Source organism: Thalassophryne amazonica, chromosome 7, assembly GCF_902500255.1.
Source record: "Thalassophryne amazonica chromosome 7, fThaAma1.1, whole genome shotgun sequence".
Classification (NCBI taxonomy): Eukaryota; Metazoa; Chordata; class Actinopteri; order Batrachoidiformes; family Batrachoididae; genus Thalassophryne; species Thalassophryne amazonica.
The window spans coordinates 9,567,766-9,582,251 of record NC_047109.1 but is presented as its reverse complement, the minus strand read 5'-3'; positions in this window follow the sequence as shown (position 1 = coordinate 9,582,251).

The window sequence follows — 14,486 nt, the reverse complement described above, 5'->3', positions numbered from 1 at the left end:
CATGAAGGCCTGTATAAAGTTAACAGACTGCCTTATGGAGTTGCCAGTGCACATGCCATCTTCCAGAAACTGATGAATCAAGTTCTACAGGACTTAGATGAAGTAATATGTTATTTAGATGACATATTGATCACTGGACGAACAGAGAACAACACATAAAAACTTGGAAGAAGTTCCAAAAAGGCTGCAAACATAATCTGCGAGTAAACAAAGATAAATGCACTTTTCTTTTATGACACAGTGTGTTGTATTTAGGACACATGGTTGACGCAGAGGGAATTCATCCCATGCAAGAGAAATGTGAGGCGATTACAAAAAACGTGAGCCCAAGTAATGTGACTGAGTTGAGATCATTTCTCTCTCTGTTGAGAGAGAGGGCTGCTACGTAAAGATGTCAAGTGGGAGTGAACACATCATGTAAAAAGGCTTTTGAGGAAGCGAAAAGCAGCTGATGTCAAAGTGCTAGTACATTTTAACTCAGATCGGCCACTATTGCATGTGATGCTTCACCAGTAGGTGTCAGTGAAGTGATTTCTCACCAAATGCCAAATGGAAGTGAAAAACCAATTGCTTTTGCTTTGAGAATGCTCACAAAAGCAGAGAGGAACTACTCACAAATTGAAAAAGAATCTTTAGGCTTAGTTTTTGGAGTGATGAAATTTAATGAGTATTAGTTTGGACGTAGGTTTACTTTGATGACTGATCAGAAGCCAAAAACACAGGAGTGCTGCCTGCTAGCAGCAGCTCGGATGCAGAGATGGTCCTTGATTTTAGCTGCATACTCCTACAAAATCAAGTACAAATTGTCAGAACAACATGGAAATGCAGATGCATTAGCCAGACTGCCAACAGCAGATGAAGATTTTCCCAGATTAAACCCAGTGTTTCGAGTTTCTTACCTTGACAGTCTGCCTACAACCGCTCAGCAGATTGCACGTGAAACCGACACTGGCCAAAACATCTGTCAGATGAGGCTTTTCAGCCCTATGTGAGACAAAAATTTGATTTGACTGGAAGACGATTGCCTACTTTGGGGATTCAGAGTAATCATTCCAGAAAGTGTGCAACACAGGTTAGTTTCAGAGCTACAGGACAGCTACTGGGGCATGGTAAAAATCAAGTCTTTGGCTATAGAAGCTTAATGTGGTGGCCTTCATTAGATCAGGATATTGATACAGAAGTAAGCTAGTGTGACATCTGCAAACATCAGCACAGTGTTCCTGCTACAGCACCAATACATAGATGGAAATGGGCATCAGGTCCATGGGAAAGAATACATCGTGATTTTGCGGAATCCAAAAAGCAAATATTTCTTGTAGTGATGGATGCATACGTCCAATAGGCTGAAATTATACACATGCAGAATACTACCACATGCAAAACAATCAAAGTTTTGAGGAACTTGTTTTCTGCTTATGGGTTGCCTAAAGAGGTGATAACTGATAACAGACTGCAATTCACTGCAAGTGAATTTAAGACTTTTCTGAAGTTGAATGATGTGAAGCATATCAGAACTCCATCCTACCATCCAGCCTCAAGTTGTTTGGCAGAGAGGCTGCTGCAAAATTTTAAAAGGTCCTTAGCCAAAAGCAGAGCACTTAGCGCAGACCTGGGCAAACTGCGGTCCGGGGGCCACATGCGGCCCTTTGCATGTCACCTGCCCGGCCCTTATGAGGTCTGTGATTATTATTACATATATTAAAAATGTCAAGCTTGTGTGTTGCAAATCATTAGAGAGGTTTATTTAGGTATATTTAAATATTTACATATTATTACAATAATAAATATTACCTATAAAAGCTATAAAATAGGTAATTTTTTTGTAAAATTTGTAATGGGAGACAAACAAGTTATCGATGGTGTGGCCCTCGGACCTAATTCAGGCTCCCTATGTGGCCCCTTGTAAAAATTAATTGCCCACCCCTGACTTAGTGGTATGTCGTTGCAACATTGCATTGCAAATTTGTTGTTTGGTTATCGAAATATGTCATACATGACAGCTGGGAAGACACCAGGAGAACTCTTTTTGAAAAGACAGGTCCGCACCAGGTTGTCTTTGCTAAAACCAAATTCCTCTCGGACTATCCAGGATTGACATGTACAGAAACAGACCAATGCCAAGGGAAGAAATGGGTGAATGGTGAAATTACCCAAGTTTCAGGTCTGGTTACGTACCTGGTGTTGGTAAATGGAAATTGCATAAAATGACATGTGAATCAATTCTTGGAAGAAAAGAGAAATAATGTGAATATGAATCCTTGTGTTGTAAATGATGAAGATCATCATTTTGTATTTGATTTTGACATTGAACAGAATGATGCAGGAAATGAGTCAAAACACATTGCAGGTGAACTGATACCCATTGGTCGTCAACATGATCAGAATGATATTCCTCAGGGTTTGGTGAAAATTGACCATGCTGTGGACAACCCTGGGGACACACAGCATGTGGAAGGTCCAAGAAGAAATGTGTGCCCTCCACAATGCTTGGATTTGTGGAAAAAAGGAATAATTAAGTGTGTAAAGAACATCATATGTAATGGATGTTAAAGAAAAGAAAACAACTGCAGTTAATATCTACAGGAGAGGCCTGTGGTATCTGAACATTCTATTACTGCAGTAACAAGGGTTTCCTGCAGGGGCACTAGGTGCCATATAAAAGGCCGTGACTGCATCGCAGACAGCGCAGAAGTAGGAAGAAGCCCAGAGACAAGATGGTTGTTCAGCAACTTGCTGTAAATAAATGCGCAATAGATCCAGTGCAGCATCGTTGTGTCTTCAAAGCTTACAAACCTAAAATGAGCGATACAGAACACACAATGTAATCATCTTCATGCATTTGCATATCATCATAATATGTTTGTTGTTAGCACATCTTTTGTCTTTGGTAAAAATTACACCACATTCCCCCCTTTGTGATGAAAGGTCACACTTGTTATCTATCGGTTTTGGGGTACCCCTTCAATAATGAGAAGCCCATAACCATATCAGCACAGCACCATATGATCCTAAGGGTAAAGGTGTGAGGAGTAATTGATCCATATCACACTAACAGTGATCCATATGCAACAATGAGCTTACCATACCATACCATGCCATACCATACCATACCATACCATATCATACCATACCATACCATGCCATACCATACCATGCCATACCATACCATATCATACCATACCATACCATACCATATCATACATACCATACCATACCATGCCATACATACCATACCATACCATACCATACCATATCATACCATACCATACCATACCATACATACCATACCATACCATGCCATACATACCATACCATACCATACCATATCATACCATACCATACCATACCATACCATACCATACCATGCCATACCATACATACCATACCATACCATACCATACCATATCATACCATACCATACCATACCATACCATATCATACATACCATACCATACCATGCCATACATACCATACCATACCATACCATATCATACCATACCATACCATACCATACCATACCATACCATGCCATACCATACATACCATACCATACCATACCATACCATATCATACCATACCATACCATACCATACCATATCATACATACCATACCATACCATGCCATACATACCATACCATACCATACCATACCATATCATACCATACCATACCATACCATACCATACCATACCATGCCATACCATACATAACATACCATACCATGCCATACCATACCATACCATACCATGCCATACCATACATACCATACCATACCATGCCATACCATACCATACCATACCATGCCATACCATACCATATCATACCATACCATACCATACCATACCATACCATACCATATCATACATACCATACCATACCATGCCATACATACCATACCATACCATACCATACCATATCATACCATACCATACCATACCATACCATATCATACATACCATACCATACCATATCATACATACCATACCATACCATACCATATCATACCATACCATACCATACCATATCATACATACCATACCATGCCATACCATATCATACCATACCATACCATACCATACCATATCATACATACCATACCATACCATATCATACATACCATACCATACCATGCCATACCATGCCATACCATATCATACATACCATACCATACCATACCATACCATATCATACATACCATACCATACCATGCCATACCATGCCATACCATATCATACATACCATACCATACCATACCATACCATACCATACATACCATACCATACCATACCATGCCATACCATATCATACATACCATACCATACCATACCATATCATACATACCATACCATACCATGCCATACCATGCCATACCATACCATATCATACATACCATACCATACCATACCATACCATACCATACATACCATACCATACCATACCATGCCATACCATATCATACATACCATACCATACCATATCATACATACCATACCATACCATACCATACCATACCATACCATACATACCATACCATACCATACCATGCCATACCATATCATACATACCATACCATACCATATCATACATACCATACCATACCATACATACCATGCCATGCCATACCATATCATACCATATCATACCATACCATACCATGCCATACCATACCATACCATACCATATCATACCATACCATACCATACCATACCATGCCATGCCATGCCATATCATACCATACCATACCATACCATACCATACCATGCCATACCATACCATAGCATACCATACCATACCATACCATACCATACCATACCATACCATGCCATACCATATCATACCATACCATTTTATACCATACCATACCATGCCATGCCATACCATACCATACCATACCATACCATACCATACCATGCCATGCCATACCATATCATATCATACTATACCATACCATACCATACCATACCATACCATACCATGCCATGCCATACCATATCATACTATACCATACCATACCATACCATACCATACCATACCATACATACCATACCATATCATACCATACCATACCATACCATACCATACCATACCATACCATACCATACCATATCATACCATACCATATCATACATACCATACCATACCATACCATACCATACCATACCATACCATACCATACCATATCATACTATACCATACCATACCATATCATACCATACCATACCATACCATACCATACCATACCATACCATACCATACATATACTCAACAAAAATATAAATGCAACACTTTTGGTTTTGCTCCCATTTTGTATGAGATGAACTCAAAGATCTAAAACTTTTTCCACATACACAATATCACCATTTCCCTCAAATATTGTTCACAAACCAGTCTAAATCTGTGATAGTGAGCACTTCTCCTTTGCTGAGATAATCCATCCCACCTCACAGGTGTGCCATATCAAGATGCTGATTAGACACCATGATTAGTGCACAGGTGTGCCTTAGACTGCCCACAATAAAAGGCCACTCTGAAAGGTGCAGTTTTATCACACAGCACAATGCCACAGATGTCGCAAGATTTGAGGGAGCGTGCAATTGGCATGCTGACAGCAGGAATGTCAACCAGAGCTGTTGCTCGTGTATTGAATGTTCATTTCTCTACCCTAAGCCGTCTCCAAAGGCGTTTCAGAGAATTTGGCAGTACATCCAACCAGCCTCACAACCGCAGACCACGTGTAACCACACCAGCCCAGGACCTCCACATCCAGCATGTTCACCTCCAAGATCGTCTGAGACCAGCCACTCAGACAGCTGCTGAAACAATCGGTTTGCATAACCAAAAAATTTCTGCACAAACTGTCAGAAACCGACTCAGGGAAACTCATCTGCATGCTCATCGTCCTCATCGGGGTCTCGACCTGACTCCAGTTCATCGTCGTAACCAACTTGAGTGGGCAAATGCTCACATTCGCTGGCGTTTGGCACGTTGGAGAGGTGTTCTCTTCACGGATGAATCCCGGTTCACACTGTTCAGGGCAGATGGCAGACAGCGTGTGTGGCGTCGTGTGGGTGAGCGGTTTTCTGATGTCAATGTTGTGGATCGAGTGGCCCATGGTGGCGGTAGGGTTATGGTATGGGCAGGCGTCTGTTATGGACGAAGAACACAGGTGCATTTTATTGATGGCATTTTGAATGCACAGAGATACCGTGACGAGATCCTGAGGCCCATTGTTGTGCCATACCATCCAAGAACATCACCTCATGTTGCAGCAGGATAATGCACGGCCCATGTTGCAAGGATCTGTACACAATTCTTGGAAGCTGAAAATGTCCCAGTTCTTGCATGGCCGGCATACTCACCGGACATGTCACCCTTTGAGCATGTTTGGGATGCTCTGGACCGGCGTATACGACAGCGTGTACCAGTTCCTGCCAATATCCAGCAACTTCGCACAGCCATTGAAGAGGAGTGGACCAACATTCCACAGGCCACAATTGACAACCTGATCAACTCTATGCGAAGGAGATGTGTTGCACTGCATGAGGCAAATGGTGGTCACACCAGATACTGACTGGTATCCCCCCCCAATAAACAAAACTGCACCTTTCAGAGTGGCCTTTTATTGTGGACAGTCTAAGGCACACCTGTGCACTAATCATGGTGTCTAATCAGCATCTTGATATGGCACACCTGTGAGGTGGGATGGATTATCTCAGCAAAGGAGAAGTGCTCACTATCACAGATTTAGACTGGTTTGTGAACAATATTTGAGGGAAATGGTGATATTGTGTATGTTTTAGATCTTTGAGTTCATCTCATACAAAATGGGAGTAAAACCAAAAGTGTTGCGTTTATATTTTTGTTGAGTGTATCATATCATATCATATCATATCATATCATGCCATGCCATGCCATGCCATGCCATGCCATGCCATACCATATCATATCATATCATATCATATCATATTTTTTAAGATTAGGCTTAAAACTTTCCTTTTTGCTAAAGCTTATAGTTAGGGCTGGATCAGGTGACCCTGAACCATCCCTTAGTTATGCTGCTATAGACGTAGACTGCTGGGGGGTTCCCATGATGCACTGTTTCTTTCTCTTTTGCTCTGTATGCACCACTCTGCATTTAATCATTAGTGATTGATCTCTGCTCCCTCCACAGCATGTCTTTTTCCTGGTTCTCTCCCTCAGCCCCAACCAGTCCCAGCAGAAGACTGCCTCTCCCTGAGCCTGGTTCTGCTGGAGGTTTCTTCCTGTTAAAAGGGAGTTTTTCCTTCCCACTGTAGCCAAGTGCTTGCTCACAGGGGGTCATTTTGACCGTTGGGGTTTTACATAATTATTGTATGGCCTTGCCTTACAATATAAAGCGCCTTGGGGCAACTGTTTGTTGTGATTTGGCGCTATATAAAAAAATTGATTGATTGATTGATATCATATCATATCATATCATATCATATCATATCATATCATAGCATACCAATTTTATTTATGAAGAACTTTAACACAACCACTGCTGACACAAAGTGCTGGACACTAAAACATCCATTAAAACATCCATTTAACTAAATGACTATAAAATACAATTTAAAAATACAATTTAAAAATGTGGCCCCATGAGAATTCATCGGAATACACTCTGTTAGAATATTCCAAAGACAGCGAGCTTTAGCCCTGTCATTAGGTTTCAATTCTACTTCAGTTTACGCTTGATAATAAGACAAGCAAAGTGGACACAAAATAGTATCCTTTGGTGTATAATACTTTGATTATACTTGGTGATAAGACATAAAATGAACACAAACAGATATACCTTGGTGAAAGAATACACACTTTAAAGAAAGTCATTTACTTATTTGACAGTTTGAACACACCAGACATGTTGTCAGCCTCGACATGGCCCCAAGCTTTCACCTCTTTTTTACCAAAGAATGTGAACTCCAAACAAACTGGTCCTCTGCCTGATCTGAATATTAATTACAGCTAAATAAAGCAACTTGCTGCAGGAATGTAACACATGCACAACAAACACAATCATTACAGAAAATCATTATTCAACAATTTCTTATGAACTCTTTATTTGCTTTGATATTTGTGACAGCAATTAGACTTCAACAAATTTAAAAATGAAGTAAAGCATCTCTTTTTGGTTGTGCTGAACCACCCAGGAGGAATACTCTTTATCTCTGGCTGTCCCACCACATGTCCTTTAAAACAAGAGTATCAAACTGTTGAGATACTGCATGAAACAATATGATAGTTGAACAATAAGACAATCGAAAATATGTTACACATTTAACCCTTATTTCCTCTCTGCCAAGATAAGTGACAGCAAAATGAATAATAAGTCACATAAGTCAATGCCAGCAACAGAGATTATTCTTGTCAGCAGTTTACTGTAAAAGTAAATTGCACCCGATGACATCAAACCAGCAGGAATGTTGGACACTGATTTACATATGAAATTACTATTAATATTTTATTATTCAAATAATTCCTATTTCTATGTATAGTATTTACTCACAGACACAGTAATAAGTCTTGAGTGTTGTCTGTGGTTTTATAAAGTTCCTACACAACATAATTCATTATAAAATCCAATAAGTTAAAAATAAATGGAAGAAATGAGCTAAAACTGTATAGTGTTTGATGCTTGTCTATCTGATGCGGATGCTCAAAGTGTCTTCCAGTGATGTCTCACATTTATGCATTTACACCCTGGTGTCAGGGTGCTGCAGAGTGATGCTGAGCTGCACACCAGTAGCAACCTGGGGATTACGGCCTTTGCTCAAGGACACTTTAGCAGTTTTCCTGTCTGATAGGGAATTGAACTGAAGATCTTCTGATCACGACCCTGCGACAAACTGGCGCCCTGTCCAGTGTGTACCCCGCCTCATACCCTATGACTGCTAGGATAGGCTCCAGCCCCCCACCCCTTGACCCTTAATTGTAGTAAGCAGGTACAGAAAATGGGTGGTTGGCTGGATCTTCTGATTACAACCCTGCAGCTCTAATCTCCAGGCCAGTGGTCCAGGAGCAGGGGTCGTGACCCCTGGTCTAGGCCATCAGCTAGAATATTTAGACAGCAGTAATGCACTTGGTTTCAGGGCAGAAGGTTTCAAAACCCCACCCCTGTCACATTTCTCCATGTAATGTGGAGTTGCATCAGGAAGGGCATTCGGCGTAAAAATTTATGCCAATTCAACATACAGATCCACCTCAGATTTGTTGTTGCAACCCCGAGTGCAAACAAGGGAGCAGCTGAAGGATCTTACTTTCAGTAATACTTTCATTAAGTAAAATATATATAAATTGGTCTCTATCTATATAAAGACAACTGAGTGAGTGTGTGTTTACATGATAATTAAAAATAACTGGATGGATTTATTTAATTGCACACAATTTAATTTTAATTGCGCACAAAGTCACAAAGCACCAGGTTCCTCTCTTTCACCTGTTTTTATGTATAAAGGCACAAATGTATGACATCACAAAGATTTCTACACATACTGTACAAAGTCCTATAGACCAATATAGGACAAAATTAAAAACCTCTCTGTTCTCTTCTAGGGGAGTCTAGTGGTTAAGGCATTGGGCTTCAGACCAGAGGATCAAATCCCAGCCTGACCGGAAAATCACTAAGTTCCCTTGGGCAAGGTCTTTAATCCCCTAGTTGCTTCTGGTGTGTAGTGGGAGTCTTGCATGGCAGCACCCTGACATCGGGGTGAATGTGAGACATTGATGTGTAATGTGCTTTGAGCGTCTGACGCAGATGGAAAAGCACTATATAAATGCAGTTTATTTGCCATTTACCTTTTCATGTAGGTGGCAACGGTTGACTGATATAATGCTGGGAGATGTATGTTCTCTCTGGGTGCTCTTTCTAGTTATTTTTCTTGACTATTTGCCTGTTAAAGCACCATTAAAACATCTTACCATGCATAAATAAAACAACATAATCTTTCTGGAAAGTGTTTAATATTAAATAGTACGTCCCTTCGACTGCTCCCTTGTTTGCACTCGCGGTCGCCACAGCAAATCCAAGGTGGATCTGCATGTTGAATTGGCACAGGTTTTACCCCGGATGCCCTTCCTGATGCAACTCCACATTACATGGAGAAATGTGGCAGGGGTGGGATTTGAACCCGGAATCTTATGCGCTGAAACCAAGGGCATTAACCACTTGGCCACCACCCCTGCGTTGTGTTTAATATTAAATAAATAAATAAATATTCATAATTTTTTTTTCTGTAATACTATGAACATTAACAAAACATATTACACTTTTGAAGCTACAAGCTTTCATAAATCATTTTAATAATGACACCAATTTCTATTTTATTTTCCATTTTATGAATTTTGGGGATGCATTCGTCTCAAATTAGAGAAATATATTGCAGTATTTTCCCCCCTCCAGAACACACATTTATCATTACTGAGTCCAGGATGTGTGAAACTGTTTTCAGTATGAAGTCTCATTTTGGGCCCTAATGCCTGATTGCAAAATATAGGAGTTCAAACACACACCGAATTCCTCCAAATATGCATTCCGTCTTGTTTATTTGTCACTCATGGAGCTTAAAGAAGGAGGCAGCAGCCTGCGTTCTGCAGCCTGATTAGAGCCGGCGCCCTGATGATAACTGCGAGCAGACTGGCCCATGGCCAGCCACGGGCAAACTCACCCTGCTGTTTGATGTCGAGGGTTGGCTCCAGGCAGACCGAGCATTGTGTCCCAAACAATGAACCCCAGACCCACTGAACTATAAACATGTCCCTATGGGGGCGTTTTCCTCGAATTCTGTGCAGGAGACACCCAAAGTCAGGAAACCTGAACCAGCGTTTCCAGATTTAGCATCTCTAGAGCCTTAAAGGCTGCTGACTTGGCATCCAGGATTGGCCGTCTCCTTTTCCAGTCAGGTGATAATGCATTTGGAATGTTGGAATGAAACAACAGACCCACGTTCCAAAATCAAGTGGAGGTCTGTTATGTTGTAATACATAACATATGTTATATGTTATGTTATATGTATGTTATAAATCAAGAAATAAAAGAAACTCCCTGTGAGGAATGAAAAGTCTAACCTTTATTCCAGATTTGTGGAACTCCATTGTGCTTTATCTCACAATGTTAATTATAAAAGGAAACAATATTTTAGTACACTTTACATGCTGTACTATACTGTCATTTTACAACCCCAATTCCAATGAAATTGGGACGTTGTGTAAAATGTAAATAAAAACAGAAAACAATGATTTGCAAATCCTCTTCAACCTATATTCAATTGAATACACCACAAAGACAAGATATTTAATGTTCAAACTGATAGACTTTGTTGTTTTTCTGCAAATATTTGCTAATTTTGAAATGGATGCCTGCAACACATTTCAAAAAAGTTGGGGCATAGCAACAAAAGACTGGGAAAGTTGATGAATGCTCAAAGAACACCTAACTGTAAACAGGTGAGTGTCATGACTGGGTATAAAAGGAGCATTCCCAAAAGGCTCAACCGTTCACAAGCAAAGATGGGGAGAGGATCACCACGTTGTGAACAACTGCGTGAAAAAAATAGTCCAACAGTTTAAAAACAATGTTTCTCAACGTTCAGTTGCAAGGAATTTAGGGATTCCAACATCTACAGTCCATAATATAATCAGAAGATTCAGAGAATCTGGAGAACTTTCTACATATAAGTGGCAAGGCCGAAAACCAACACTGAATGCCCGTGACCTTTGATCCCTCAGGCGGCACTGCATTAAAAAGACATTGTGTAAAGGATCTTACCATGTGGGATCAGGAACACTTCAGAAAACCATTGTCAGTTAACACAGTTCGTCATTACATCTACAAGTGCAAGTTAAAACTCTAACATGCAAAGCGAAAGCCATACATCAACAACATCCAGAAACACCGCCGCCTTCTCTGGGCCTGAGCTCATTTGAAATGGACAGACGCAAAGTGGAAAAGTGTGCTGTGGTATGATGAGTCCACATTTCAAATTGTTTTGGAAATCATGGACATCGTGTCCTCTGGACAAAAGAGGAAAAAGATCATCCAGATTGTTACCAGCGCAAAGTTCAAAAGCCAGCATCTGTGATGGTATGGGGGTGTGTTAGTGCCCATGGCATGGAGAACTTGCACATCTATGATGGCACCATCAATGCTGAAAGGTACATCCAGGTTTTGGAGCAACACATGCTGCCATCCAAGCAACGTCTTTTTCAGGGACGTCCCTGCTTATTTCAGCAAGAGAACGCCAAGCCACATTCTGCACGTTTTACAACAGCGTGCCTTCGTAGTAAAAGAGTGCGGGTACTAGACTGGCCTGCCTGCAGTCCAGATTTGTCGCCCATTGAAAATGTGTGGCACATTATGAAGTGCAAAATACGACAACGGAGACCCTGGACTGTTGAACAACTGAAGTCGTACATCAAGCAAGAATGCAAAAGAATTCCACCTACAAAGCTTCAACAATTAGTGTCCTCAGTTCCCAAATGCTTACTGAGTGTTGTTAAAAGGAAAGGTGATGTAACACAGTGGTAAACATACCACTGTCCCAGCTTTTTTGAAACGTGTTGCAGGCATCCATTTCAAAATGAGCAAATATAGTAAATAATAGTAAAGTTTATCAGTTTGAACATTAAATATCTTGTCTTTGTGGTGTATTTAATTGAATATAGGTTGAAGAGGATTTGCAAATCATTGTATTCTGTTTTATTTACATTTTACACAACGTCCCAACTTCATTGGAATTGGGGTTGTACTATAGATTTGTACAATGTTTGTTTCTTATCCACTTGACCGGGGACATTGCAACAGGTATGGCAAACTAGGCAAGTGCATAGAGCCCCGAGCTGGAAAGGAGACCCCCAAAACAGTGGTTTACATAGACCACAGCAATGACAATTTCATGAGAACACCTTTATACTGGGCATGCACAGCCTAGGAGACTCCAACCACATATCCAGAAACCCCCTAATAAGGCCCCATGCCGTTTGCTCCCAAACAAATTTCAGAGTGGCAACGTGCAATGCACCATCAAGAGCACCTATCATCCAGCCAGGGGTCGGCAACTTGTTTCACAAAGGGCCAAGAGGGTGCAGGTTTTCTTTGTAGCCACTGACCCCACCAGATGATTTCACTGATTAACTGATTCCATTTGCTCAAAGTGATATTAATCAGTGAAATCACCTGGTGGAGTCAGTGGCTGCAAAAAAAAAAAAAAAAAACCTGCACCCTCTTGGCCCTTTCTGGAACAAGTTACTCACCCCTGATCCAGGCAGTCAAAGAAGGAAGAACAAGCAGGAGGACTGGAGTGTTTAGTCCAAGAGCCCAGACCCATTTATCTGACGGAGTGACCAGCACTATGGTGGGTACCATTTTCAATTCAATCAATTTTTTTATATAGCGCCAAATCACAGCAAACAGTTGCCCCAAGGCGCTTTATATTGTAAGGCAAGGCCATACAATAATTATGTAAAACCCCAACGGTCAAAACGACCCCCTGTGAGCAAGCACTTGGCTACAGTGTGAAGGAAAAACTCCCTTTTAACAGGAAGAAACCTCCAGCAGAACCAGGTTCAGGGAGGGGCAGTCTTCTGCTGGGACTGGTTGGGGCTGAGGGAGAGAACCAGGAAAAAGACATGCTGTGGAGATTTTGAAGGGTATATATAGCATGTAGTACTAGAAAAGTAAATCCTTAAGTGTACCCAATGGAGGGCAATGTCACAGGTCAAGGTTAAAGGTGGAATCATCTCACTTATCTATTTAAGAACGCTAGGAGTTCAATTCCAATCATGGGATCACCAGAGGGGCATGGATGGGAGATAACAGGCACAAACAAAGTAAACTTTGCGTAGTTCACTGGCCCCAAGGTACAAATACTCTCAGAAGATGTAACTGAAGATGGAAGTGACAGCAATAATGAAGACGAGGACAATTTGCAATACAGCATTTCCTCCGATGAGGAACTTGATGAAGTTGGAGATCACATATCTTAAAGTAAACTTATCCCCTTATTACACCCTATAAACCCTGAAATACTTACACTAAGTAGAAAGTTGTGACTTAGTATAGCTTGCATTTTTAAGAGTGAATGCAAAGGTGTTCTGTGTTGTTATCGGCGTATTTTCATCCATTAGCCAAGTAAAATTCCTGTCATTAAAGACATTTCTGAGATATTTGTGATTTTCTGCACACACGCCAGCTCATTCTGCCTTTAGGCCTTTCAGGAGTAAATCCTTCATTAAATTCTTGAACTTTTGATTTTATTTGGTTGTTTTTAGATTCTATGGTTAAAGATGATTTTACAAAAAAATGTAAAATTAACTTTTTTGGCCTCATTTGACCTTTGGCCTTGACCACCATTGGGTGCACTTAAAGATCCACTTTTCTGGTGTTACATGTTACACCCTTCAAAATGGTACCCACCATACCCCTCTGTCAGATTAATGGGTTTGGGCTCTTGCTCTTGTTCTGCTGC